At 49.4% G+C, this 27,911-nt stretch overlaps 1 protein-coding gene across 1 annotated transcript in view; it reads left to right on the forward strand.

The window, feature by feature from the left end:
• The window catches only part of GAB3 (GRB2 associated binding protein 3), a 510,223-nt gene extending 493,145 nt beyond the window's left edge, over nucleotides 1-17,078 (forward strand). Inside the window, exon 11 of the mRNA XM_029607883.1 lies at nucleotides 16,451-17,078. The gene's annotated coding sequence lies outside the window, so the exon portion shown is untranslated. The remainder of the gene's footprint in view (nucleotides 1-16,450) is intronic.
• The last annotated feature ends 10,833 nt before the right edge of the window (nucleotides 17,079-27,911 follow it).

The following is a 27,911-nucleotide window of genomic DNA, read 5'->3' on the forward strand; positions in this document are numbered from 1 at the left end:
AATTGATTTTTTGGGTGGGCACAAGGTTAATATGGGTGGGCTGTAGGCATGCAGGTCTTCTAGTTGTTTTCTTATTGATAAATGATGCCATATACTGCACCCTAGAATGGCTTTCTAATGGGCTGATACAGTAAAACCGCGGGAGAGCGGGCAAACGCCTGCTCTCCTGTGCACGCGATACAGTATCTTTATTTAAATTAGGCCCGGTGGTAAAAAGAGGCGCTAGGCACACTAGTGCGTCCCTAGTGCCTCTTTTTTGATGGAAGCGGCGGCTGTCAGCTGGTTTGACAGCCGATGCTCAATTTTGCCGGCGTCAGTTCTCGAGCCCGCTGACAGCCACGGGCTCAGAAACCAGACGCCGGCAAAATTGAGCACCCGGTTTTCGACCCGACAGCCGCGGGCCCATTTTAAATTTTTTTTTTTTTAAATTTTTTACTTTTTTTAAACTTTCGGGACCTCTGACTTAATATCGCCATGATATTAAGTCGGAGGATGCACAGAAAAACAGTTTTTACTGCTTTTCTGTGCACTTTCCCGGTGCCTGGAGAAATTAGCGCCTACCTTTGGGTAGGCGCTAATTTCTGAAAGTAAAATGTGTGGCTTGGCTGCACATTCTGCTTTCTGAATCGCGCGGGAATACCTAATAGGGCCATCAACATGCATTTGCATGTTGCAGGCACTATTAGGTTCGGGTGGGGGGGGGGGTTGGACACGCATTGGGGCGGATTTTCAGAGCCCTGCTCGCGTAAATCCGCCCAAAACCGGGCGGATTTACGCGAGCAGGGCCCTGCGCGCCGGGAAGCCTATTTTACATAGGCCTCCCGGCGCGCGCAGAGCCCCGGGACTCGCGTAAGTCCCGGGGTTCTCGGAGGGGGGCGTGTCGGGGGCGTGTCGGGGGCGTGTCGGGGGGCGGGCCCGGTCGTCGCGGCGTTCCGGGGGCGTGTCGGCAGCGTTTTGGGGGCGGGTACGGGGCGTGGCTACGGCCCGGGGGCGTGGCCGCGCCCTCCGTACCCGCCCCCAGGTCGCGGCCCGGCGCGCAGCAGGCCCGCTGGCGCGCGGGGATTTACGTCTCCCTCCGGGAGGCGTAAATCCCCCGACAAAGGTAAGGGGGGGGTGTAGACAGGACCGGGTGGGTGGGTTAGGTAGGGGAAGGGAGGGTAAGGTGAGGGGAGGGCAAAGGAAAGTTCCCTCCGAGGCCGCTCCGATTTCGGAGCGGCCTTGGAGGGAACGGGGGGAGGCAGCGCGGCTCGGCGCGCGCAGGCTATACAAAATCGATAGCCTTGCGCGCGCCGATCCAGGATTTTAGCCGATACGCGCGACTACGCGCGTATCTACTAAAATCCAGCGTACTTTTGTTTGCGCCTGGAGCGCAAACAAAAGTAGGCTGTTCGCGCTTGTCTGAAAATCTACCCCATTTTGTACGCGCTATTACCCCTTACTGAATAAGGGGTAAAGCTAGAGCGTCCAAAACGCGCGTCCAAATGCCGGCTAACAGTGCGCTCTGTATCAGCCCGTAAGTAATTTGCAACAGCCATTATGCATCATGTATGAAACTTTAGAATAATTTACCTCAATTATTTCAAGCACTTACCAGCATTAAAAATTCCTTATTAATCAGAATTTATTTTATATTTATTGCAGTTTATAAATGCATAAGTATGGAATACAATCAGATCCAATCATGTAATAAAACAAAAATTAATGTATTCTTTCATGAATTCAATATCTATCTACTCCCACTATGCCATCTACTAGCTAACCTCAAGCTAACACACTTCCTATACGCGGATGACATTCAGATCCTCATCCTGATAGTAGAATCCCTCCACAAAACTCTGTCTTATTGGAACAGCTGCCTTGCAGCAATCAAAAATTTACTAACAAGCCTCAACCTAGTGTTAAATACTAGCAAAACCGAAATCCTCATAATAGCTCCAGATAATTGCTCTCTGCTCAACCCCCTTAGTTCCTCCCAACCCTCCTGCACATCAATCGACCACTCACCGCAAGTAAGAGATCTGGGGGTGCTTCTAGACAACCAACTCAACTTCACCAAATTCATAAATAATACTACCAAAGACTGCTTCTTCAAATTGCAAGTCTTAAAAAAATTAAAATCTCTTCTACATTTCCGAGACTTCCGCCTAGTACTTCAATCTATCATCCTCCCTAAACTGGACTATTGCAACTCACTCCTCCTGGGTCTGCCCGCCAGCACCATCAAACCACTTCAAATACTCCAGAATACTCACTAACACCAAAAAACGGGACCACATCACCCCTATCCTCCAATATCTACACTGGCTACCGATAAAATTTAGGATACAATTTAAATCACTCATGATGATTCACAAGGCTCTGCACAACATCTCCCCCCTCAACCTATCCTTCCAAATACAGCAACACATTTCCAAAAGACCAATCAGAAGGGCATACCAGAACATGCTTCACACCCAACCGGCGAGAACCTCCCTGAGGAAACGAGCCCTGTCCACTGCAGGTCCCCCTCTTTGGAACCTACTCCCACTGGACCTCCGCCAAGAACCGTGCCTTCTAACATTCAAAAAGAAGCTAAAGACTTGGCTATTCACCCAAGCTTTCCCTGAGAGCTAAAAACCGGTTGAAGCGATAGACAATATACTTACCTCTGTATTATGTTTCCGAGTTTGAAACCCAGTTACATTTAATCGAGTTTACGAAGGTCTCCCTAAAAGTTTTCCTGTTTTAATGTATTCCGCCCCTGAGGCGACTGTTTACTGTATCCCGTTTACTGTATCCTGTTTTAATGTATTCCGCCCCTGAGGCGACAGTTCAGTTCCTTGTAAACCGGTGCGATATGTATGCTATACAGGAACATCGGTATATAAAAATAAATAAATAAATAAATGAACCATCTTTGCAGAAAATCAGAAATCATAATAAATACAATAAAATATAATTAATCATCAGAACAGGTGCAGCTAACATGAAAAAAAATTCAAATTCTTGTGTCACCTCAGCAAAAATAACCCTCCACTGCTATTTTGTGAAGTAACACAAACTCTTGCAAAGAAAGAGGCATCTAGAACCTTTTATACAGTCAGAGCACTGACTCTCAGGATTCAAATAGCAGAACAGCAACCTTATGAAATAGCAGCAATGCAAATACTACACCAGGCCCTAGAACATTAATACATCACCTACTGGAATAACAGAACAAGCTGGACTACTACTCAGTGGCGTAGCCAGAATTGATTTTTTGGGTGGGCACAAGGTTAACATGGGTGGGCTGTAGGCATGCAGGTCTGCTAGTTGTTTTTTTACTGATAAATAATGCCAAATTATGAGGCATAGCATTCACATCTACGCCTAAGTATGAGGTTTACTTAATGATACAAACATAATTCACGGTGATTTGTGGTACTTTAGCCTTCTTATTATTAAGATTTTATACACGGCTCCTACCTGTCCATAAATTTTGAGAGAGCGGTTGTGTTGCTTATATTTAAATTGCTAACATCTCAAAATATAGATATATATTTTTACCTTTGTTGTCTGATCTTTGTATTTTTCTAATCAGTTGGTCCTGGTCTCTTTTTCCCATTTTTTCCCTTATAGCTCATTTCCTAATTCCTTTTCAGTGTCTTTCTTCTATTACTGTCTTCTTCCCTTACACACACACACACACACACACATACACGCTTTCTCTCACAGACTCTCTCTCACACACTCAAGCTGTCACTCTCATATGCTCTCCCCCCCCCCCCAAGCTCACATTCAAGTTCTCACTTTCTCACCCCTCCCCAGGCTTATATTCTTATGCACACACAGACGCACATCCAGGCACCCATTCTCACCCACACACATAAACCCAGACTCCCATTCTCACCCACAAACCCATGCTCCCAGTCTCACCCACACATATTCAAGCTCCCATTCTCATCCATACATATACACATTTAAGGTACTATTCTCACCCACACATACACACATTCAAGCACCCATTCTTATCCACATATTCAAGCTTCCATTCTCACCCACCCACACAAACCCAGGCTCTCATTCTCACCCATATATACACACATTCAAGCTCCCATTCTCACCCACCCACAAACCCAGGCTCCCATTCTCAACCACACATACACACATTCGAGCTCCCATTCACCGACATATTCAAGCTTCCATTCTCACCCACATACACACCCAGGCTCCAGTTTTCACCCACACACACTCCCATTCTCATCCACACATACACATTCAAGCACGTGCACAGCTTCCGCTTTCTCCCCCAGAGCAGGAAGATCAGCTGCCTCTCCTGCTGCCACCGGATTCCTGCTATCTTCGGGCGTCGGGCCGTACAGCCCGCCGAACTTCCTGTCAGGGGGGGGGGGAGCGGAAGCGCAGCGCACAACGTCCGCTTCCTCCCTCCTCCCCCCCCCCGCAGGAAGATCGGCGGGCAGTACGGCCCGACGCCCGAAGATAGCAGGAGGCCGGTGGCAGCAGGAGAGGCAGCTGATCTTCCTGCTTTGGGGGAGAAAGCGGAAGCTGCGCGCGGCGCTTCCGCTCCCCCCCCCCCCCCCCGAACAGGAAGACCGGTTGGCCATACGGCCGCAGCAGCGCTTCCCCATGTGTGCCGTGATAGCGCACGAGGCGTGGGTTCTCTTGTTCGCTGTCGCGGGGATGGGATCCCGCGACAGCCTTGCAGTTCCGGTGCCAGTTGGGTGGGCCTGGGTCTAAGTTGGGTGGGCACCTGCCCACCCAGGCCCACCCGTGGCTACGCCACTGCTACTACTACAGAGAAACTACATGCTAGCAGAAATACTGCATTTCAGTCACACACACAGGCAAAACAGAGACCGATCTTTACCTAATATACGGGCCGATACAGTAAGGTGCAGTAGAAAGAGGTGCGTTAGTGTCCGGTGCACCCGCGTTTGCCGCACGCACAGTTCGGATAACCTACCGCTCGATACTGTATTTAAATGGCATGCAAATGCAAGCCGCGTCCATGAAGCACAATCCATTTTACTTTATAGGCGCTATACAGCGCCTATACAGTATCCTGGGTGCATTGGTACCTGTCATTTCAAATGTCATTTCAAATGACGTTTGAAATGACAGGTACCAGGAAGTGGATGGTTCTCCTACAGATCCCGCTGCTTTGAGCGCCTGGCGCCAGCAAGCCCCAGCAGCCGGCGATCGGAGGCAGGGAGCACAACAAAGCACCTTCCTTTGGACGGATAAGCGAGACGAAATTTCACAGTCCCAAACCAAACCAACCCAATCCAAGCCCTAGCAGAGAGAGACGAAATTTCACAGTCCCAAACCAACCCAATCCAAGCCCCAGCAGAAAGAGACGAAATTTAGCCGCCCAGTCCCAAACCAACCCAATCCACAGAAAAATAATGCTTCTCGCACTTAGCCACCCAGTCCCAAACCAAACCAACCCAATCCAAACCCCAGCAGAGAGAGACGAAATTTCACAGTCCCAAACCAAACCAACCCAATCCAAGCCCCAGCAGAGAGAGACAAAATTTCACAGTCCCAAACCAACCCAATCCAAGCCCCAGCAGAGAGAGACGAAATTTAGCCGCCCAGTCCCAAACCAACCCAATCCACAGAAAAAAAAATGCTTCTCACGCTTAGCCGCCCAGTCCCAAACCAAACCAACCCAATCCAAGCCCCAGCAGAGAGAGACGAAATTTCACAGTCCCAAACCAAACCAACCCAATCCAAGCCCCAGCAGAGAGAGACGAAATTTCACAGTCCCAAACTTTCCCCCAGCCCCTGCTCACCTGCCCTGGCCGCGGCCACGCAAGCCCCCAGCAGCAGCAATAGAAGGGCATCGAGAGAGAGCGGCTTCAGCAGCCCCGTCTGCGAAGATGATTACGTGCACCCCTGTATGTCCAATATGGGCGCTCAAGGCAGTGAAGGCACATGTGCACACGTCGTGACCGGCTGGATGTCGGAGGTCACGGTGTGTGCGCATGTGCCTTCGCTGCCTTGAGCGCCCATATTGGACCTACAGGCGTGCACGTATTCACCTTGGCCGGCGGGACTGCTGAAGCCGCTCTCTCTTGCCGCCCTTCTACTTCTACTGCTGCTGCTGGGGGCTTGCGTGGCCGAGGCCAGGGCAGGTGAGCGGGGGCTGGGGGAAAATTTGGGACTGTGAGATTTCGTGTCTCTGTGCTTGGGCTTGGATTGGGTTGGTTTGGTTTGGGACTGGGCGGCTAAGTGCGAGAAGCATTTTTTTTCTGTGGATTGGGTTGGTTTGGGACTGGGCGGCTAAGTGCGAGAAGCATTTTTTTTTCTGTGGATTGGGTTGGTTTGGGACTGGGCGGCTAAGTTCACTACACTAACGCAAGGGTCAGGGTAGGCGGTAAATTAGTAGGTTAAAGACACGGCAAGATAGTAGGTTAAAAAGGCGATAGTCGGGGCGCACTTTACTGTATGGGAGGGAATAGCTAAGCGGAAAGAGATACGCGTCACGTTAAAGAAGCGGTAAGGATCGGTAAAAACAGTGAATCGCGGGTTAGACTTACGCGGCGAAATTATGAGTACACAGCGGGTTAGAAACGGGGTAACTGCGGCCGCATTTTACTGTAACGGCCTGATAGAAATAAGAGACTACAAATTAGAAACATAAAACCAAAATAGAAAACCTGAGAAACTAAAGTTTCTGAACAGTGGAATACTTAAGAAAGAGCAAAATACAAAAATATAAGAAATGCACATTCCTAAAGATGACATATTTAAATTGCTAACATCTCAAAATAATTTTTTTTTTTCACCTTTGTTGTCTGATCTTTGTATTTTTCTAATCAGTTGGTCCTGGTCTCTTTTTAGTATTTTTTCCCTTGTTGCTCATTTCTTAATTCCTTTTCAGTGACTTTCTTCTACTACTGTCTTCTTCCCTTCCACAAACACACACATACACGCTTTCTCTCACAGACTCCCTCACACACTCAAGCTCTCATGCTCATATGCTCTCCCCCCCCCCCCCCCCCCCCCACACACACACATAAGCTCACATTCTCTGCAGACACATATACAAGCTCTCACTTTCTCACCCCTCCCCAGGCTTACATTCTTATGAACACACAGACACATCCAGGCACCCATTCTCACACACACACACAAACCCAGACTCCCATTCTCACCCACAAACCAATGCTCCCATTCTCACCCACACATACACACTGTTGGGCTTGTGGCATATTGTGGACTCTTGGTCGAAGTGGTGATGACTATTCCACCATGGGGAGCGACCCCGTGGGGAACCACAACGATTGGCTAGACTCTAGTAAGAAGACACTGAGGAGAGAAAGCTTTATTATACTACTGTTGAAGAGTTGAATCTTGCCCAAGGAACAGACAGTACTGTAGTCCAGCGATAACACAGTAAGCTCAGACAGTCTCTGTAGAAGATGGTCTTACCCCGATGTAGCAAAGGTCCGGTAGTGTTCCGCAGCGCGGGATAAGCCGTGAACCTGAAGGGTGGAATGAGGAGAGCTGGAGCATAGTGATACTCACAGAGTAGCAGTGCTGATAACTTCCTTTGGTAGTTGAAGAGGAAAGGGACCCGAGGTCCCAGGTGCAGGATACTCTGAGCAGAATAGGCCCTCGAGGAGCGAGTGTCCTCGAGGGCCTTGGTGTCCTTAAGGTTAGGCAGGTTAATCCCAAAGGGTGAGTAGAAACGAGAGGCCCCCGAGGAGCAGGTTCCATAGGAGTGAGATACCCTGGAGGGAAGTGAAGAATCCAAGTGAGCAGCTTAGAAGCGGTCAGAGTAGCAAAACCAAAGTCCTTGCTAACTCGTTGACTTGGAGCAGAGCAGAGGTTTAAATACCCAGAGGTACTGACCTCATGCGGTGGGGCTGCCCCCGAGTTCCCACCATGACGTATTCATAAACGTAGGCAGCGTGCGCGCGCGCCCTAGGAGACCTTCAGGAAGAAGCATGGTGGACGGGGACGCCCATGCTGGCTCGGAGACGCCGAGGGTTTCGGCAAACAGCAGCGGAGGCAGCCATCCTTCCAAGGCAGGAGGAAAAGGGTAGAAGTGAGGCAGAGTGGTCGCAGCCATCTGCGACTGACGGACGCAACAGTACCCCCCTTTAAAGGGCCCCCTTCAGGACCTCCTCCTGGTGGTCTGGGTTTTCAAGGGTGTGCGAGATGGAATTGATGTACCATGTCTTTGTCCATGATGTTGGCTAAAGGCTCCCATGAGTTTTCTTCTGGTCCATAACCCTCCCAGGAGATGAGGTATTCCCACATCTTGCCTCTCTTTCGGACATCCAAGATGTCATCTACACCATACTCAATATCGTCCTCAGTGTCCAGGTTAGTGGGTTCTGGGGTCTTCTTAGAGAACTCTGAGAGCATCAAGGGTTTTAACAGAGAGAGACATGGAAGATGTTATGTATTCTCATTGATGGAGGTAGTCTCAAACTGTATGTCAGATTTCCCAAGCACCGAAGAATAGCAAAGTGTCCTACATAGCGAGGTGCAAAACGTGCTGAAGGTAGTTTAAGACGGAGGAACTTGGTAGCAACAAGAGAGGGAGCTATTTTAGATTTAATTCTTAGTGCAACGCAGGATTTGGTGAGAGAGGTAACGGTGGTGGGGGCCACTTGGCAACAGTGATCATAACATGATCAAATTTAAACTAGTAACTGGAAGGGGGACAATAAGTAAATCTGCAGCTCTAACACTAAACTTTCAAAAGGGAAACTTTGATAAAATGAGGAAAATAGTTAGAACAAAACTGAAAGGTGCAGCTGCAAAGGTTAAAAGTGTTCAACAGGCTTGGACATTGTTTAAAAATACAATCCTAGAGGCGCAGTCCATATGTATTCCACGCATTAAGAAAGGTGGAAGGAAGGCAAAACGATTACCATCATGGTTCAAAGGTAAGGTGAAAGAGGCTATTTTAGCCAAAAAAAATCCTTCAAAAATTGGAAGAAGGATCCATCTGAAGAAAATAGGATGAAACATAAGCATTGTCAAGGTAAGTGTAAAACATTGATAAGACAGGCGAAGAGAGAATTTTAAATGAAATTGGCCATAGAGGCAAAAACTCATAATAAAAACTTTTTAAAATATATCCAAAGCAAGAAACCTGTGAGGGAGTCGGTTGGACCATTAGATGACCGAGGGGTTAAAGGGGCTCTTAGGGAAGATAAGGCCATTGCAGAAAAACTAAATGAATTCTTTGCTTCCGTGTTTACTAATGAGGATGTTGGGGAGATACCAGTTCCGGAGAAGGTTTTCAGGGGTGATGAGTCAGACGAACTGAACGAAATCACTGTGAACCTGGAAGATGTAGTAGGCCAGAATGACAAACTAAAGAGTAGCAAATCACCTGGACCGGATGGTATGCATTCTAGGGTACTAAAGGAACTAAAAAATGAAATTTCTGATCTATTAGTTAAAATTTGTAACCTATCATTAAAATCATCCATTGTACCTGAAGACTGGAGGGTGGCCAATGTAACCCCAATATTTAAAAAAGGCTCTAGGGGCAATCCTGGTAACAATAGACCAGTGAGCCTAACTTCAGTGCCGGGAAAAATAGTGGAAACTATTCTCAAGATCAAAATCGTAGAGCATATAGAAAGACATGATTTAATGGAACCCAGTCAACACGGATTTACCCAAGGGAAGTCTTGCCTAACAAATCTGCTTCATTTTTTTGAAGGGGTTAATAAACACGTGGATAAAGGTGAACCGGTAGATATAGTGTATTTGGATTTTCAGAAGGCATTTGACAAAGTCCCTCATGAGAGGCTTCTACGAAAACTAAAAAGTCATGGGATAGGAGGTGATGTCCTTTCAACTGGTTAAAAGACAGGAAACAGAGAGTAGGATTAAATGGTCAATTTTCTCAGTGGAAAAGGGTAAACAGTGGAGTGCCTCAGAAATCTGTACTTGGACCTGTGCTTTTCAATATATATATAAATGATCTGGAAAGGAATACGACGAGTGAGGTTATCAAATTTGCGGATGATACAAAATTATTCAGAGTAGTTAAATCACACGCAGACTGTGATACATTACAGGAGGACCTTGCAAGACTGGAAGATTGGGCATCCAAATGGCAGATGAAATTTAATGTGGATAAGTGCAAGGTGTTGCATATAGGGAAAAATAACCATTGCTGTAGTTACACGATGTTAGGTTCCATATTAGGAGCTACCACTCAGGAAAAAGATCTAGGCATCATAGTGGATAATACTTTAAAATCGTCGGCTCAGTTTGCTGCAGCAGTCAAAAAAGCAAACAGAATGTTAGGAATTATTAGGAAGGGAATGTTTAATAAAACGGAAAATGTCATAATGCCTCTATAACGCTCCATGGTGAAACCACACCTTGAATACTGTGTACAATTCTGGTCGCCACATTTCAAAAAAGATATAGTTGCGATGGAGAAGGTACAGAGAAGGGCAACCAAAATGATAAAGGAGATGGAACAGCTCCCCTATGAGGAAAGGCTGAAGAGGTTAGGGCTGTTCAGCTTCGAGAAGAGACGGCTGAGAGGGGATATGATAGAGGTCTTTAAGATCATGAGAGGTCTTGAACGAATCGATGTGACTCAGTTATTTACACTTTCGAATAATAGAAGGACTAGGGGGCATTCCATGAAGTTAGCAAGTAGCACATTTAAGACTAATTGTAGAAAATTCTTTTTCACTCAACGCACAATAAAGCTCTGGAATTTGTTGCCAGAGGATGTGGTTAGTGCAGTTAGTGTAGCTGGTTTCAAAAAAGGTTTGGATATGTTCTTGGAGGAGAAGTCTATCAACGGCTATTAATCAAGTTTAACTTAGGGAATAGCCACTGCTACTAATTGCATCAGTAGCATGGGATCTTTTTAGTGTTTGGATAATTGCCAGGTTCTTGTGGCCTGATTTGGCCTCTGTTGGAAACAGGATGCTGGGCTTGATGGATCCTTGGTCTGACCCAGCATAGCAATTTCTTATGTTCTTATGTACTCAGCCAGACTTTTTCTCCAGGCTGAAACTGAGGTGCCTTTCGATGGTGAGCATTGTAGATCTTTTTTGCTTTCTGTCCTGCTTTAAGGAGTAGATCCTTCATTTGCTTCCAAAGCTCAGATAACTCTGCTGCAGTGGCCTGGGCGGCAGAAGAAGCCACTGATAAGGGAATTGGCAGAGGAGGAAGCGGTTGTCGTCCATAGACGAGTTGGAAAGGAGAAGACCCCGTAGATGTAGCAGGATGTGAGTTGATAGCAAATTCTGCGCAAGGCAGCAGTTCTGCCCAGTTACTCTGTCTTGAATTAACATAGGACCGTAGAAACTGTTTAAGCATTCTGTTCATTCTTTCTGTCTGTCCATTAGACTGAGGGTGGTAAGTGGAGGTCAAGTCCAAAGAGATGTCAAACTTTTGACATAGGGCTCTCCAGAACTTAGCAGTGAATTGTACTCCTCTGTCGGACAGAATATGCTTAGGCATTCCATGAAGACGGAACATATGTTTGATGAAGAGTCTCGCTAACTCCCCAGCTGAGGGTAGACCTGGTAAGGCTACAAAATGTGCCATCTTGGAGAAGCGATCAATGGTGACCCAAATAGTGTTGTTCCCATTGGAGAGTGGCAAGTCTACCACAAAATCAGTTGCTATATGTGTCCAGGGTTCATCCGGCGCTGGCAGGGGTTGAAGCAGACCCCACAGACGTCCGGCTGGCGGCTTTTGCTTGGCGCAGACAGCACAGGAACCCACATAAGCTTGTACATCTGTTTTCATGGTTGGCCACCAATAGTACCACTGTAACATGGCCAAGGTACGACTCTGACCAGGATGGCCAGCCAGGCGGGAATCGTGCGCCCACTTCTACAGTTTCCTCCTTTGATTTCTAGCCACAACTGTCTTCTCAGCAGGTACAACATGAGTGGCTGCAAGGACCACTTTCCTGGGATCAATAATGTGACAGGGTTCGTCAGGCACATCCTGTGGTGAGAAGGATCGTGACAGGGCATCAGCCCAGATGTTATTCTCTCCCAGATGGTATTTCAAAAGGAAATCAAATCTGTTAAAGAACAGTGATCATCTTGTTTGACGGTGATTTATTTATTTATTTATAATTTTTATATACCGATTTTCATGCATAAAATGCATATCAAACCGGTTTACAATGAAACAGTATAAGCAGGAAATAAAATTCCTTAGTCTGATACATTGAAACATATGTAATAAAATAGTTGTAAATAAAGCAAGTAGCCAAACAACATTACTAAAAGTTAAATTATTAACGAAAAACATACATACAATTATTGTAAAAGGAGCACAAAGGTTAGCACGAAGGGGAGCACAAAGGGGAAAGCCCCTTTGTCGCGCCCCTTCGGCGCGTGACGCCTGGTGAACCGGCGTCGTTTACCGGCTGAAACGCTGAGCGTGGTGACATCATAGTGGGCGGTTCTCATTTTCCTTCGGTTGTGAATAACTTCTTTTTTTCCCAGCGATTTTTCTCTTTTTTTGTGTTTTTGTGACAGGGATTGTTCCCCAAGGTGCCCGATGTTGAAGGGCAGCCCCTCAGCCTCATTGCCTGGTGAACCGGCGTCGTTTACCGGCTGAAACACTGAGCGTGGTGACATCATAGTGGGCGGTTCTCATTTTCCTTCGGTTGTGAATAACTTCTTTTTTTCCCAGTGATTTTTCTCTTTTTTGTGTTTTTGTGACAGGGATTGTTCCCCAAGGTGCCCGATGTTGAAGGGCAGCCCCTCAGCCTCATTGCCTGATTGAATCATTGTGCATGTCTGAGGTACTCCAAGTTCTTGTGATCGGTGTACACTACTATCTGATGTTGTGCGCCCTCCAGCCAAGGACACCACTCCTCAAAGGCCAGTTTGATTGCGAGTAACTCTTTGTCTCCGATTCCGTAGTATCTATCGGCGGGTGAGAACTGCCTTGAGAAGAAGGAGCATGGATGGAGCACATTGGATTCGAAGTACTGGCTCAAAACCACTCCCACGCCGACATCCGATGCGTCGAACTCGACGATGAATGGGCGATGCGGATCTGGATGGCGGAGGCACGGCTTTATTTGAAAAGCCTCTTTGAGAGACAGGAAGGCTGATATAGCTTCAGGAGACCAGTTGGCAGGATTGGCTCCCTTTCTGGTCATTGCAGTGAGAGGGACCGTCAATGATGAATAGTTCTTGATAAAGGATGGTAGTAGTTTGTGAAGCCCAAGAAATGGCCAATCTTGGTTGCTTTCTAATTTCTTGGGGTCCATCTGAAACCCATTCTTTGAAACAATGTATCCCAGGAAGGGTACAGATTCCTTGTGGAACTCACACTTCTCAAGTTTCGCGTATAAGTGGTATACCCATAGACATCTTAAAACCTTCCTGACGTCCTCTTGATGTGTTTGTAGGTCCTTGCTAACTTGTTGACTTAGAGCGGAGCGGAGGTTTAAATACCCGGAGGTACTGACGTCATGCGGTGGGGCCGCCCCTGAGGTTCCCACCATGATGTATTCATAAACGTAGGCAGCATGCGTGCGCGTGCCCTAGGAGTCCTTCAGGAATAAGCATGGCGGACGTGGACGCCCATGCTGGCTCGGAGACGCCGAGAGTTTCGGCAAACAGCAGCGGAGGCAGCCATCCTTCCAAGGCAGGAGGAAAAGGGTAGAAGAGATGTGAGGCAGAGCGGTCGCAGCCATCTGCGACCGACAGATGCAACACACACATTTAAGGTTCCATTCTCACCCACATATACACACATTCAAGGTCCCATTCTCATCCACACATACACACATTCAAGCACCCATTCTCACCCACATATTCAAGCTTCCATTCTCACCCACAAACAAACCCAGGCTTCTATTCTCACCCACACATACACACATACAAGCTCCCATCTCACCCCCACACACACCCAGGCTCCCATTTTCACCCACACACACCCAGGCTCCCATTTTCACCCCCACACACACCCAGGCTCCCATTTTCACCCACATACACACCCAGGCTCCCATTCTCACCCACAGACACACACCCAGACTCCCATTCTCACCCACACATACACACATTTAAGCACCTATTCTTTCCCATATATTCAAGCTTCCATTCTCACCCACACACAAACCCAGGCTCCCATTCTCATCCCATACACACATTCAAGCTCCCATTCTCACCCAGACACAAACCCAGGCTCCCATTCTCATCCACACATACACACAAGCCCGCTCACAGCTTCTGGTTCCGCTTCATCCCCCCAGCAGGAAGATCAGTTGGCCTCTTCTACTACCACCGGCCTCCTGCTATCTTCGGGCTGTACGGCTACTCCTGTGGGAATTCTGTGCAAAAAAACTTAAAATTCTGCAAAATTCTGCAAACTATATTGGTCAAAATAGCACAATTTACATGACAGTCTTTAAGTAATTACATTTTAAATTAATACAGAAAAAAGTTATTACTTAAAGTTGCAGAATTTTAAATATTTTGAGCAGAATTTCCCTAGAAATTCACTGTAAGAGTGTCCCTTCCACTCGCTCTCCCTACTCCCCTGGCCACTTTGCCCTCTCAGGCCCCAACTCCTCCACCTGCCCCAACTCCTCCACCTGCCCCTTTAACCCCTCGATCATCTAATGGTCCAACTGACTCCCTCACAGGCTTTCTGCTTCGGATATATTTTTAAAAGTTTTTACTGTGAGTTTTTGCCTCTACGGCCAACTTCTTTTCAAATTCTCTCTTAGCCTGTCTTATCAATGTCTTACATTTATCTTGCCAACGTTTATGCATTATCCTATTTTTTTCTGTTGGATCCTTTTTCCAATTTTTGAATGAAGATCTTTTGGCTAAAATAGCTTCTTTCACCTCCCCTTTTAACCATGCCGGTAATCGTTTTGCCTGCTTTCCACCTTTCTTAATGTGTGGAATACATCTGGATTGTGCTCCTAGGATGATATTTTTTAACAATGACCACGCCTCTTGCACACTTTTTACTTTTGTAGCTGCTCCTTTCAGTTTTTTTCTCATTTTATCAGAGTTTCCCTTTTGAAAGTTTAGCACGAGAGCCATGGATTTGCTTACTATCCCCCTTCCAGTCATTAATTCAAATTTGATCATATTATGATCTATTGCCAAGCGGCCCCACCACCGTTACCTCCCTCATCAAATCCTGTGCTCTACTGAGAATTAGGTCTAAAATTGCTCCCTCTCTCATCGGTTCCTGAACCAATTGCTCCATAAAGCTATCATTTATTCCATCCAGGAACATTATCTCTGTAGCATGTCCCGATGATACATTTACCCAGTCAATATTGGGGTAATTGATGTACAACATCAACAATATTGGGGTAAGCTGATGTACAACAAGAATCTATATCCTTTCTTGATATCAAAATTACCATGACAGAGAACAAATTTATCACATCCTTGTATCGTAAATCAGTATGTTCCAATACGTTTCTACATTTTGAAAGTGCCCATCCCAAAAATTTCAAATTAAATCTACCCATAAGCCAATTCATTCCATTAAGACGACTATGCACCACTACAGCTGATTTTGAAGTACAATCAAAATCACTTCGTGAACGTTTTGTGGCTCGTGGATACCCTGTGTCAAGCATCCGTAAAGCTTATCTAAGAGCAAAATTTTCGCACAGAGAATGGCTATTTTTGCCAAGAAGAGAAGAAGAAACAACTCGTCACACCTGTGTTTTGCCCTATTCTTCTGATGCCTATAAAATACGACAATCAATACTTCAGAACTGGCATGTTTTACAAACACACCAGATATTTCAAGTCCCGCCACGGATCACTTTTTCAAGGGCTACTAATTTAAAGGACTTATTAGTGAGATCAGACTGTTCTGTGTCTTTAGACGCAAATGACACTTCACAAGGATCACATGTTCCATGTAACAGCTGTATAGTGTGTGCTTCTTCCATGTCCATTCACAATTCATTGACCATTGGCACTGGACAAAAAATTGTTTTGAAACACCACACCACCTGTTTATCTACCATGGTTATCTATTTGATCAGTTGCCCATGTGGACTATCATATGTTGGCAAAACCAAACGTCTTTTAAAAACAAGGATGATTGAACATAAATCCAATATCAAGCACTCTAGAATAGATGAACCACTGGTGATGCATTGTCTAAACTCTGGGCATAATTTTGCTGACATTCAGTTTTGTGCTATCGATCATGTTCCTCAACATTGGCGCGGTGGTGACCGAGAGTCACTACTGCTGCAGAAAGAACAAAGATGGATTTACAAACTCAACACTGTTGCTCCGACCGGGTTAAATACTGAACTCGATTTATATGTTTTTCTCGGCTAATGTTACATCAACACATTGCTGCTGTTATTTTTTCTAGTTGACAGAACCTTTTTAATCATACATCAGCTGTTGAATAAGGTTCAAGTTCCGCGCGTTTATGACATCATCTGATGACTGGATATTTAAACAAGTAAAAGCCTCGTCTTCGTTTCCTTTGCTTTCAGGCGAAGAGACATCGAGACGCTGTGTCCCTTTCAAAATGGTAGCCAAGTTCATGTACAGATAAGTACTGTTCTGCTCTTCTATTCTTGTTAAAGAATTTAGAATTAATTTTGTCAATGATGTTTTTAGGTGAAATTATCGAGACGCTGTGTCCTTTTCATAATGGTGAAAGTGATATGACTCGCTATTCATTTTTATCATTGCATGCCCCTGAAGAAGCTTCACAGCGAAACACGGGCCATGTTGGGTCTGGTTAAAATTGAATACGAAGAGTCTTTCACTAGTACATACTAGAAGAAGTTTTACAAAAAATCAAAAATTCAAAAAATATATATTTCATTAAAAAGGACTTTGGAAGGTGGGTGATGTGTAGACCGGTTGGTCACTGTTTAAGTGTCACAACAACAGGCTTGCTGACACCTTTTAGGCTATAATATTTAACTAATTTGGTTTCCACTAATTTTTTGCTGATTATATTTGTGTGGTATACCACTGACTATTTTTGACCAATTTGGTAATTGAAGTCTCCCATTATTACCACACTACCAATTTGGTTAGCTATCCTAATTTCTCTTAGCATTTCACTGTCAGTCTCACTATCTTGACCAGGTGGACGGTAGTATACTCCCTCTCTCTGAAACCCACACTCAAGCATCTCCCCAGCCCCCTCTCTTACCTCCCATGCTCTCTCTCACACCCTCCTGCTCTGTCACCCTCCCCTCCCCCACACCCCTCCCCTCATACAGGCTCCCTCTCTGAAACCCACACTCAAGCATCCCCCCACTCCCCCTCTTACCAACCAAGCTGTCTCTCACCCTCCCCCACACCACCACCCCTCTCTCAACACACATTCTCTCTCATCGGCATCCCCCCCATATGCTCTCTCACACCTTCCTGTTATCTCTCACCCTCCCCTCCCCGACACACATTCTCTCTCACCGGCATGCTGCAAACGGAGCGCGTCTTGCATGTGCTGCGGGATGTGCTCTGTTCATGGCGAAGATGAAGGCCCGGCGCATCGTTCCCAGCGAAAAGGGAAGGCCCCCGTGTGCCATGGGATGCGCTCTATTCGCGGCGAAAGATGAAGGCCCGGGCGCACAGTTCGCGGCACATGGGGGCCTTCCATTTTCGCCTTGAGCGAAGCACAGTCCATTCACAGCACATGGGGGTCTTCCCTTTTCACTGTAAACGGTGCACCGAGCCTTCATTTTTGCTGGGAATGGTGTGCGTCCCGTGTGCCGTGGGATGCGCTCCGTTCGCGGCATGCCGGGGTCTCCTCTGCTATTTTCTGCACAGGGGGGAATTCTGCGCTCCGCAGTAGTGCAGAATTCCCCCAGGAGGCCCACCGATCTTCCTAATTGGGGGGGGTAGGAAGCGGAAGCTGTGCGCGGCGCTTCCGCCCCCCCCCCCCCCCCGCCAAACAGGAAGATCAGTGGGCCATATGGCCACAGGACCGCTTCCCCATGTGTTGCATCCGTCGGTCTCAGACGGCTTCGACCTCTGTGCCTCACCTGTCTTCCTGATCTCTCTTCTAGCCTTGGGAAGATGACGACCGCCGTGACTTCATGCCGCTCTCTCCGGCGTCCCTGGAACAGCTATGGCAAGGCTATCCACCATGTTTCTCCTGAGGGCTTCCTAGGGTGCGCGCGCGCACGCCACCCACGTCTTTATCCACGTCATGGCGGGAACCTCGGAGGCGGCCCCTCCGAGTGACGTCACGCCATCCAGGTATTTAGCCTGCCCTTCGTTTGCTAACAATTCGAGTTAGTAAGGATTGGAATACCTCTGGTCTGAGCTACTCTGCCACTTCCGTGCTGCCACTGGAAGCTCTCTCTGCCCTTCGGGGTATTTCACCTAATCACAGGGGGCCCTGTGCTTTCTTTCAGGTACCTCTCTGGGATCAGGTACTAGCTCCTCGAGGGCCTGCTCTCCCTGCCTGGTGCCTGCTATTCAACTACTTCTGCCTGCTGGGATCTCCACCAATACAGCTACCAACTTACAGGTCAATACAGTAAAGTGCAGCCGCGGTTACCCTGCTCCTAACGTGCTTTCTACCCACTTTTCGGCCGCGTTAGCCCTTCCTGCGATACACAATCCCCTTTAACCTACTCTTACCGCGTCCTTAAATCACCGGGTAACCCCTTCCGCCCGCGGCATGTATATTACATGTAAACGATCGAATTAGCTATTCCCTCCCATACAGTAACGCGCGCACCCCGACTATCGCTTTTTTACCCTGCCGTTTTGCTGCGCGTTTAACCTGCTAACTTACCACCTACCCTTACCCCTGCGTTAGAGACAGGGGTAAGAGTAGGCGGTAAACTTTCCCCCAGCCCCCGTTCACCTGCCCTGGCCGCGTCCATGGGTGCTGGTCTCCGGGGCAGCCCCAGTCCTCTCCCCTCCTCCCGAAGCAACGAAAGCGGAAAAAAGCGAAAAAGCGAAAAAAAAAAAAGTAGCAAGAGAGAGAGGGGAGAGAGGACGGGCAGTCCTACGCTCGGGATTGCCAGTCCTCTCTCCCCTCCTCCTGAAGCAAGGCGCGAAAAGCAGCCTTGCTTTTCGGGAGGAGGGGAGAGAGGACTGGCAGTGAAAAGCAATGAAGCGACTTACTGTTTTTGCAGCCCCCCTCCGGAGACGGACATCGGCGATGAGGGACCGCGGCTCCCCTGCCTCCAGCTGCCCGCGAAGATAGACGCATCGCACGGGCGAAAGCAGCCCCTGTGCGTGCAATTGGCCGCTCAAGACGTGACGTCACATGCCATGACGCCAAACGTCGTGACGTCACATCTTGAGCGGCCCAATTGCACGCACAGGGGCCGCTTTCGCCCGTGCGATTCGTCTATCTTCGCGGGCAGCTGGAGGCAGGGGAGCCGCGGTCCCTCGTCGCAGATGTCCGTCTCCGGAGGGGGGCTGCAAAAAAAGTAAGTCGCTTCGTTGCTTTACACTGCCAGTCCTCTCTCCCCTCCTCCTGAAGCAAGGCTGCTTTTCGCGCCTTGCTTCGGGAGGAGGGGAAAGAGGACTGGCAATCTCGAGCGTAGGATTGCCCGTCCCCTCTCCCCTCTCTCTCTTGCTACTTTTTTTTTTTTGCTTTTTCGCTTTTTTCCGCTTTCGTTGCTTCGGGAGGAGGGGAGAGGACTGGGGCTGCCCCGGAGACCAGCATCCATGGACGCGGCCAGGGCAGGTGAGCGGGGGCTGGGGGAAAGTTTGCCGCCTACCCTTACCCCTGCCTCTAACGCAGGAGTAAGGGTAGGCGGTAAGTTAGCAGGTTAAACGCGCGGCAAAAACGGCCAATTACGAAGTTTCTGGACTATCTCTGGCACTTGTCAGAGTCAGGTCTAAAAACTTCCTCCATCAGGATGCATGTCAGTGCGGTAGCCGCCTTCCATAAAGGTGTCGGGGATGTTCCCATATCAGTACAACCCCTTGTAACACGTTTTTTGAAGTGACATTTGAAATGACAGATACCAGCGTGTCCGTGAATCGTTTCATCGCACCCAGGATAGTGTATAGGGCTCTATACAGTAAAATGGGTTGCGCAGGCCTAACGCTTCACGGACGCTTCTTAGATGCAGCTTGCATTTGCAAGCTGTTTACATACAGCATTGAGCGGTAGGTGAGCTGGACTGTGCGTGCGGCAACCGCGGGTGCGCCCGGCACTAACGCAGCTCTCCCTACCGCTCCTTACTGTATCGGCCTGTTAGTGAGTAATCTAACCATTGTTCATCTGTCTCATCTACAGTTCAGCACTGGGAACCTGTATCCAGAGCTCCCTATACTATCATGTGCTGCTAACATCTATCATTGTGAGACGGGTCTCCTCTGCCGAAGGCCCCTTGACTGCTACTACTGGATCACCTCACTACTGCCACCTCTGGTGGTATCATTCAAGCTATATAATAAAGACATATCTCCTGTGTTTGCATGTCCCGAGTCTAGCCTAGTACTGCGGTTCCTCACGGGGCTCCTCCCCATGGGAGTGGCCATCACCACTCCAACACCTCAAAACCATAACACCATGTTTGCAGTGCAAATGCACGGAATGGCGCACCGGGCCTGGGTCCTCCTCTTCGCCGTCGCGGGGATGGGATCCCGTGATGGCCTTGCATTTCTGGTGCCAGTTGGGTGGGCTTGGGTCCAAATTAGCTGCCCACCCAAGCCCACCCGTGGCTATGCCACTGGCCAGGTGTATGATGCAGCAAGGTGGAAATCAGGGAGGCAGGAGTTGGTAATGGAGGAGAAAAGCACAGATAAGAGCAACTTGCAGCTTACCCAATAAACAGAGGTCATACAGAATCTATTAATTATTTACCTAAATATAATAGATTTGTTTTTCTGTTCTTTGATTAGGTTTCTCTAGCTCAGGCACATGGATTGGAAAATCTGCTTGACATAGGGCACTGTTGCAGTCGGACACTGCTGGCGAGGTAGTGGACCCTTGGGCCGGCCTACCTAGGGTGACAGGGTAGGCCGGGAGGCGGAGCCACAGGCTAGAGGTGTTCACCTGGGAACCAGGAACCCCCCGGGAGGAGCCCGTAGGGCACTGGGACCTCGGGACTTGGAGTAGTGACTGAGAGTCCAGAAGCAGAGATAGGCGTAGGCCGGGACCAGAGTAAACAGTAAGGATAGGAAGTCCAAGGTACCCAGGAAGCAGGGGACCGGCTGTACAGGCCAAGGGCCAGCTGAAGGCAGGACAGCAGGCAGCAGCGGAATCTGTAGCAAACCGGAGGCTGGAGCAGGCTGTAAGCTGAAGCAGAGTCTGTAGCAAACCGGAGGCTGAAGCAGGCTGTAAGCTGAAGCGGAGTCTGTAGCAAACCGGAGGCTGAAGCAGGCTGTAAGCAAACCGGAGGCTGAAGCAGGCTGTAAGCTGAAGCAGAGTCTGTAGCAAACCGGAGTCAGAGGCAGGCAGCAGGCTGAAGCGGAGTCTAAAGCGGACCGGGGTCAGAAGCAGGAACCGTGGAGATCACCAGGAACGCAACTAAGAACAACTATGCAGTTGTGAACCTCGTTGCAAGGCAATGAGAGAGAGTTTGAGCGCCAGTTATATCGGGACTTGGGCATGACGTCAGCAGCACGGGCGGGACCAGGCTTCCGGGAGTTGAGCGCTTAAGACGGGCGTCCTCGCGCGCGCGAGACGGAGGAGAAGCAGGCACGCAATGGCGGCCGCCACGTGGAGTGAGAGGAGCCCCCGGGGTCCAGAGCGGGCGGAACGCGGCGATTCCTGAAGCGGAGGTAGGCATGGTTGAGCCCTAAGCGGGGGGAAGCGGTGGACCCTTTACGACCCCTCTTGAGAGGACCAGGTTTCTCTGGGTGGTCCTGATGGAACTGCTGCAACAATGACTTGTCCAAAATGTTGCGGCTGGGTTCCCAAGTGTTGTCCTCATCACCGCAACCTTCCCATGCGAGTAGATACTCCCACCTGCGGTTGTAGAAGCGAACGTCCAAGACCTCGCGTACCTGGTAAGTGGGGTCATTGTCGATGGTGGTAGACGAAGGATCCGGAGGTTTGCGGTGATAGCGGGAGAGGACTACGGGCTTAAGCAGGGATACGTGGAAGACATTGTGGACTTGAAGGGAGGATGGTAGCCTCAGCCGATATGAAACCAACCCCACTCTCTTGGCGACCTGAAATGGCCCACAGAATCTGGGCGCAAACCTTCGTGAGGGGAGGCGGAGACGAATGTTCTTGGTGCTAAGCCAGACCCGGTCTCCTGGCTGGTAGATAGGAGCGGGCCGTCGGTGGCGATCGGCCGCCTGTTTGGCGGAAGAGGCTGAGCGGAGTCGCTTGTTCTGGGTCTTTTGCCACAATGTCTGTAGCTGGCGTGCCGTCAACTGGGCGGCTGGTGAGGTACTGGAGATAGCGAGAGGAAGTGGAGGTCTCAGCTGTTTCCCGTAAACTAGCTGGAATGGTGAGAGTCCGGTGGCTGCATGAGCTTGATTGTTATAGGCAAACTCGGCCCAGGGCAGTAGCTCCGACCAGTTGTCTTGTTTTTCATTGGTGAAGGCTCGAAGGTAGGTCTTCAGAGACCGATTCATCCTTTCGGACTGTCCGTTACTCTGTGGGTGGAAAGCTGTAGAGAAGCTAAGCTTTACCTTGAAGCACTGGCAGAGAGCTCTCCAGTAGTGTGCAACAAACTGGGGTCCCCGGTCGGAAACAATGTCCTGCGGGAGGCCGTGTAGCCTGAAAATATGCTGGGCAAATAGGAGGGCTAGTTCGGGTGTGGAGGGTAACTTGGTCAGCGGGACTAAATGCACCATTTTAGAGAAGCGGTCGACGGTAACCCAGATAACCGTATGACCGCGAGACGGGGGCAAGTCCACCATGAAGTCTGTAGCGAGATGGGTCCAGGGCTCGGTGGGAACCAGCAGAGGCTGTAAGAGGCCGCACGGGGCACCAGGACTGGGTTTTTGACGGGCGCAGGTGGGACAGGAACTCACGTAGGTGCGCACATCTTGTCGGATGTTGGGCCACCAGTAAAAGCGATTAAGGAGTTCCAGGGTTCTCTCACGTCCTGCGTGCCCTCCAGTGAGGGAGTCATGAGCCCAGCGTAGTGTCTTTAAGCGGTCTCGTCGAGGAACCACGGTCCTATCTTGGGAGAGGACCGTCAGGGCAGACAGGCGAACCTTACTAGGGTCAAGAATATACTGGGGAGGTTCTTGGTCTTCCTCGGAAAAGGAGGTCTGGGAAAGAGCATCAGCTCGGAGATTCTTGGCCGCCGGCTGGTATTGTAAAACAAAGTCGAAGCGACTGAAAAACAGGGCCCAGCGGGCTTGGCGAGGGTTTAGTCATTGAGCCTGAGATAAGAATTCTAAGTTTTTGTGGTCCGTATACACGGTGGTCGTGTGTCGGGCCCCCTCAAGCCATTGCCTCCACTCTTCGAAGGCGAGTTTGATCGCCAGCAGTTCCTTATCGCCAATGGAGTAATTCGCGGGGGAAAACTTCCTGGAAAAGTAGGAACATGGGAGGAGCTGTCCGGAGTCGGCGTGTTGACTGAGGACTGCCCCGATGGCAATGCTAGAGGCGTCGACCTCGACAATAAAAGGTCTGGTGGGATCTGGGTGACGGAGGCAGATGTCCGAGAGGAATGCTTCTTTTAAGTCAGAGAAGGCTGCAATTGCAGCGTCAGGCCAGTTCTTGGCGTCAGCTCCCTTGCGGGTCAGGGCTGTGAGAGGAGCGACCCGGTGCGAGTACTGAGGAATAAAATGTCTGTAAAAGTTAGCGAAGCCTAGGAATCTCTGGAGGGCCTTGAGACCCTTGGGTTGAGGCCATCGAGTTATGGCAGCTACCTTTTCAGGGTCCATTCGGAATCCCGTGGAGGAGATGATATAGCCGAGGAAGGGCAGAGCCTCAGCCTCAAAAACGCATTTTTCAAGCTTGGCATACAAGTGGTTGTCTCGGAGAGCCTGCAGGACTTGTGCTACGTGGCGACGGTGTGTCTTCAGATCCTTAGAGAAGATGAGCACGTCATCGAGATAAACGATGACATGCAAGTGGAGCATGTCGCTTAGAACCTCGTTCATGAGGTTCTGGAAGACGGCTGGGGCATTGCAGAGTCCAAAGGGCATTACCAGGTACTCGTAATGCCCATCTCTGGTATTAAAGGCCATCTTCCACTCATCCCCGGGGCGAATGCGGACGAGGTTATAGGCCCCTCGGAGGTCTAGCTTGGTGAAGATACGTGCTCCCTGAAGACGGTCCAAAAGCTCAGGGATCAAAGGAAGCGGATACCAGTCACGCTTAGTGATGGCATTCAAGCCACGATAGTCTATACATGGGCGGAGGGAGCTGTCCTTCTTGGCCACGAAGAAGAAACCGGCTCCGGCAGGTGAGCGAGAAGGACGAATGAAGCCCTTGGCAAGGTTCTCAGTCACATATTGGGACATGGCAGTAGTCTCGGGCAAAGACAAAGGGTACACCCGGCCACGGGGAGGTGTGGTGCCCGGCAACAAGTCAATTGGGCAATCAAAAGGCCGGTGTTGAGGGAGAAGGTCAGCCATCTCTTTAGAAAAGACGTCAGCAAAGTCTTGATATGGCTCAGGCAGCAGAAGCGAGGAACAGAGGTGCAAGGGTCTCGGTGGACGTGGGAGGCGCAAACAATGTTCAAAACAATAGGGACTCCATCGGACCAGCTGGAAGTTATCCCACTGTATTACGGGCGAATGCTGTCGCAACCAGGGTAGTCCGAGAACCAGGGGATGCACAGCTCGCACCAGGACTAGCAGGGAGATCTCCTCCGAATGGAACAGGCCCATCTGGAGGGTCAGAGGGGCTGTGGAGCAGGTGATGAGACCAGGAAGCAGGGTGCCCCGGATCGAGGAAATCCGCAGGGGAGGAACTTTTTGTAGCGTGGGGAGATATAGCTGTTTCACCAGGTCGGCCACGATGAAGTTCCCCTCAGCCCCAGAATCGACGAAAGCGTGGATCTGGAGTTCCCCACCGGGGTATTTCAGAGTCACTGGCAAGGTACATAGAGGAGCTGATCCTGTAGAGCCTAGGTGTAGCTCCTCGGTATAACCTAGGCACGGTCGTTTCCCGGACGTTCCGGGCAATTGGCGAGGAAGTGCCCCTTGCCGGCACAGTAGAGACAGAGGCCTAGAGAGCGGCGTCTCCTCCTTTCTTCAGGGGTCAGTGGGGATCTACCCAATTGCATGGGTTCCCCACTGCTGACGGAGGCTGGGAGAACCTTAGGAGCCGGGGTTCTGGAGGCAGTGGACGACTGTGGGGACGCCTTACGATAGGAGCGGGTCTCTTTATCCCGCTGCTGAAGGCGACGATCCACCCTGCCAGAGATGTCAATCAAGTCATTTAAATCGTCCGGGAGGTCCCGGCCTGCCAACTCATCCTTGATGCGACTAGCAAGCCCCAACCAACTTCCATGGCCAGCGTGCGAAAGTCTATGGTGTAATCGGCCACCGAGCGTGTCCCTTGCCTGAGGTGCAAGAGCTCCGAGGCCGCGGTGGTCTGTCGTGCAGGATCATCAAAAGTGAGGCGGAAGTTGAGGATGAATTCCTGTAGCAAGGGATCCTGACGCTCCCACATGGGTGAAGCCCAGTCAAGGGCCTTGCAAACTGTTGCAGTCGGACACTGCTGGCGAGGTAGTGGACCCTTGGGCCGGCCTACCTAGGGTGACAGGGTAGGCCGGGAGGCGGAGCCACAGGCTAGAGGTGTTCACCCGGGAACCAGGAACCCCCCGGGAGGAGCCCGTAGGGCACTGGGACCTCGGGACTTGGAGTAGTGACTGAGAGTCCAGAAGCAGAGATAGGCGTAGGCCGGGACCAGAGTAAACAGTAAGGATAGGAAGTCCAAGGTACCCAGGAAGCAGGGGACCGGCTGTACAGGCCGAGGGCCAGCTGAAGGCAGGACAGCGGGCGGCAGCGGAATCTGTAGCAAACCGGAGGCTGGAGCAGGCTGTAAGCTGAAGCAGAGTCTGTAGCAAACCGGAGGCTGAAGCAGGCTGTAAGCTGAAGTGGAGTCTGTAGCAAACCGGAGGCTGAAGCAGGCTGTAAGCTGAAGCGGAGTCTGTAGCAAACCGGAGTCAGAGGCAGGCAGCAGGCTGAAGCGGAGTCGAAAGCAAACCGGAGTCAGAGGCAGGCAGCAGGCGGAAGCGGAGTCGAAAGCAAACCGGAGTCAGAGGCAGGCAGCAGGCTGAAGTGGAGTCGAAAGCAGACCGGGGTCAGAAGCAGGAACCGTGGAGATCACCAGGAACGCAACTAAGAACAACTATGCAGTTGTGAACCTCGTTGCAAGGCAATGAGAGAGAGTTTGAGCGCCGGTTATATCGGGACTTGGGCGTGACGTCAGCAGCACGGGCGGGGCCAGGCTTCCGGGAGTTGAGCGCTTAAGACGGGCATCCTCGCGCGAGACGGAGGAGAAGCAGGCACATAATGGCGGCCGCCACATGGAGTGAGAGGAGCCCCCGGGGTCCAGAGCGGGCGGAAAGCGGCGATTCCTGAAGCGGAGGTAGGCATGGTTGAGCCCTAAGCGGGGGGGAAGCGGTGGAGACCTCAACAGGGCACATGGATTTTTTTTCTTTGCCTCAGGAGGTTGGTGATTTGGGGACCTGGTAACAAAAGAGCCTCATCTTGGGGATCCAACAGGAAGAAGCCATGTCTTCTTGGTTCCCAGGAGAGGGGGTAGGAGGAGCATTAAGGTTGGAGAGGGGTTGAGTAGAAGAGGAGAGTGAGAGGGCTAGGAAGGAGCAGAGGAGGAGGTTGAATTATATTTTCTGAAATATTTTTACATGTCTTATGTTTGGTGTATGTTATTAAATTCTCCTTGCAAAATTATGTATGTTATTTGTAATACGCCTAGAATGACAGATCTGCAGAGTACAAATAATTAAAAAGAGGGAGGAGGAGCGTGAAAGGGCTGAGGGGTATGGCGAGGGAAGGAATGTGAGAGGGCACGGGATTGGGAGAAAGAGGAGGAGAAAGCTTTAGAAAAAGAGGTGAGAGAAAAAAAGAGGACTGCACCTGAATGAATGAAGAGTGGAGGAGAGGAGAGAGAGCGGGGACTGCATGGAGATGGGAGATGGGAATACATAGACATTCATAGTAATGTCAACAGGAAAAGACCAAATGGTCCATCCAGTCTGCCAGCAAGTTGCTTATGGAAGTAACTGCTGCTCCATACAGGTTACCCCCAAGTCTTATGTTAAGGGTAGTAATATTTACAATCAAAACCAAGCAACTGTCAAACCCATAACAAAATTACTGTTAGAAACATTTTTATGTGGTGAGCAGCCATCCTGATAAATCAGACAACGCTGCTTGAACATGCTTTTCTTTTGGACTTGGCCATAGAAGCAGTCCTGCGTTTTATCCCTAATGTCAGGGATAAAAGTCAGGGCCCAGCATTGGCTATCATCTGAATCCAATACCCCCAATCCCCCTCCGCCACCAAAGCAGATAGCGATGTTGCAGTTGCATCAGAAGCATCAAGGCTAATTGGTGAAGGGAAGTAATCCCCCCATGCCTTGCCTTCTGTTATGAGTAGTAACTGTCGCTCCATTCAGGTTACCCCTATGCACCTTTTCCTTCATTATCATCCACAAGCCTTTAGGGATCTGCAGTGTTTATCCCATGCCCTTTAGTATTCGTTTACCTTTTTTATCCTCAGCATCTCTTCTGGAAGGGCATTCTAGGCATCCACCACCCTCTCCGTGAAAAACTTTTTTTTTTAATGTTGTTCTGAATCTTCCCCCTTGGAGTTTTATTTCGTAACCCTCTATTTCTACAGTTTCTTTTTCAATAGAAAAGGTTTGAAGTTCATGCATCATTAAAACCTATCAGGTATCTGAAAGTCTGTATCATTTCTCCCCTGCACCTCCTCTCTTCCAGAGTGTAAATATTCAGATCCTTAACTTCTCTTCATAAGTCTTCCATTTCAGACCATACATCATTTTGGCTGCCCTTCTCTGGACCACCTCCATCCTGTCTCTATCCTTTCTGATATACAGACACTGCGTG

The sequence above is a fragment of the Rhinatrema bivittatum genome, chromosome 6 (genome assembly GCF_901001135.1).
Source record: "Rhinatrema bivittatum chromosome 6, aRhiBiv1.1, whole genome shotgun sequence".
In the NCBI taxonomy this organism is placed as follows: domain Eukaryota; kingdom Metazoa; phylum Chordata; class Amphibia; order Gymnophiona; family Rhinatrematidae; genus Rhinatrema; species Rhinatrema bivittatum.